The 1,887-nt window shown below is 36.4% G+C and overlaps 1 pseudogene; it reads right to left on the reverse strand.

Moving 5' to 3' along the window:
- Positions 1–1,740, reverse strand: part of LOC107300764 — a 5,421-nt pseudogene extending 3,681 nt beyond the window's left edge.
- Between the last annotated feature and the right edge of the window lie 147 nt (positions 1,741–1,887).

The raw sequence follows: 1,887 nt of genomic DNA on the forward strand, positions 1-1,887 counted from the left end.
CTCAGTGACTAAATCACTGACTAGTATGTATAACTGCCCAGGTTCGAATCCCATAAAGGGTATGGCTAACTGATGAAGGCAAAAAAGCCAGAAATGGTCCATCTATACTTTGTGGGGTTAGGGATATTAATATTTGTTTACTTATATTTGAATACTATCCTGGGATTAGGTTTGGGAAGTCCGGTGGGTGGGGGGTGGGGTTTTTTTATATAATATTGTGAAGTACTTGTGATGTGTTTTTTTCTTATGATGAAAATAATAAAAATTTTATATGAAAAAAGAAGATGCTGTGATCTTCTTTGCTGAGGCAAAAAAGATGGCATGATTTAATTAGTAAGATGCTCTGCATTCATTTGCTTATGCTGACCAGCATTTGCAAAGATGGGATGAAGATGGGACGATTTCTGCACATCTGCAGAAAATGCTGGTTAGGCAGTGAAGCAATGAAGCTCCTGCCTTGCTGTCAGAAGAAAAGGGCTGTGTTCCTTCTTCCATGATCTATTTTATTTAAGTCTTTGTTGATGATTTAACAAAGGTGATTTAACACCCATTCTAAAATAGGCACAGCCGCAAGGACCTATACGCTATTCACACACAGAGATGTGCAGCTTATGATCTTATATCAAGCAGACTTCTTTTGAGCAGTCTATTCATTTCTTTCTTTGTTTGTTTTTAAACTCTACAAGAGTGCATTTTAGTTGCAGTTATAATCCAATTTTATGAAGAATTGGAATAATGGCCACTATTCTGACATAATATCAATTATGACACTTTGAGTAAAAGGGCTCTTAGGTACCTTTAAAAAATTGGAACACCATTCCTAAAATAGTTCCCCAGAAGTGAAAAACCATGTAATTTAGTTACAAACAATACACAGTTTCTGTTTCGTACAACCCCCTGTAGTGAAGTAGTTACATGAGACCTAGATAAGATACTTAAATTTCTGTACTGGGCTAGTTTTTCAATGCATGTACTTTGTATTGATTGGAAATTAGGTTTGTTTTTTTTCTGAACTGGAGCAATTCCACCCTTGTTTCACCAAACTCAAAAAACTTTACTCTGCCTCAATAGCATCTTTGGTTATTTCCTTTAGTGGTGGAATCATCACTTTTCTCTGTGCAAGTTACCTTTAAAGAATATGTAGTTTGTGAGAACAAAGACAGTTTCTGGGTCAAGATCCTTGACTAGTTCCACAATTTTTCCATGTGTTTTTTTCTTTATATAATCATTGATCTGTTTTTCAGCTTCTTTTGGTTCCTGAAACTTTGTGGCTTGGATTTCTGCATCATAGAATTCCTTAATCTTATCTAAAAATGTCTGCAATGGTTGTATGCCTTCCTTTAGAAACAGGCCCTGTCCAATATCCAGCTTGAAATCATTCTCTGAGTGTATGACCAGATGGAGAAGATCATGAAACCTCTGGTGGATCTCATCTTCCTGAATGTGTGTCAAGTTGAAATCAAGGCCCTTTAAAATCTCTGCATGGGTGCTTGATTTTGCCCCGAACAACAGAACTGAAAGCAATATAGAAATGCTGCAGGGTGAGAAAACAATATTCTTGTCCTGTGATCTTGCAGACAATATTTTGTAGAATTCAGTTGCAAAATGAGCAATATTGCTCTGGAACTTGATAGCAGCTTGAGGGTCATGATGATCGTGGTGATGATCGACATCATGGTGGCCATGGCTGATGAGGGAAAACACTATCAAGGCCAAGGACAGATGAATGATTCTGTTCATCTTGCTGATATTTTTTTCTGGAAAGGAAAATAGTGATAAAGAAGAGGGATTTTATTTTATCATAAACTGTGTTTGAAAAATGCCATTTTGTTATAGTGTTACAGTATTTTGGTTTCTAGCTAAAGGCCAGCATGAAAGAATATTGAT

This window comes from Protobothrops mucrosquamatus, unplaced genomic scaffold (genome assembly GCF_001527695.2).
Source record: "Protobothrops mucrosquamatus isolate PMUCROS unplaced genomic scaffold, P.Mucros_1.0 scaffold8365, whole genome shotgun sequence".
In the NCBI taxonomy this organism is placed as follows: Eukaryota; Metazoa; Chordata; class Lepidosauria; order Squamata; family Viperidae; genus Protobothrops; species Protobothrops mucrosquamatus.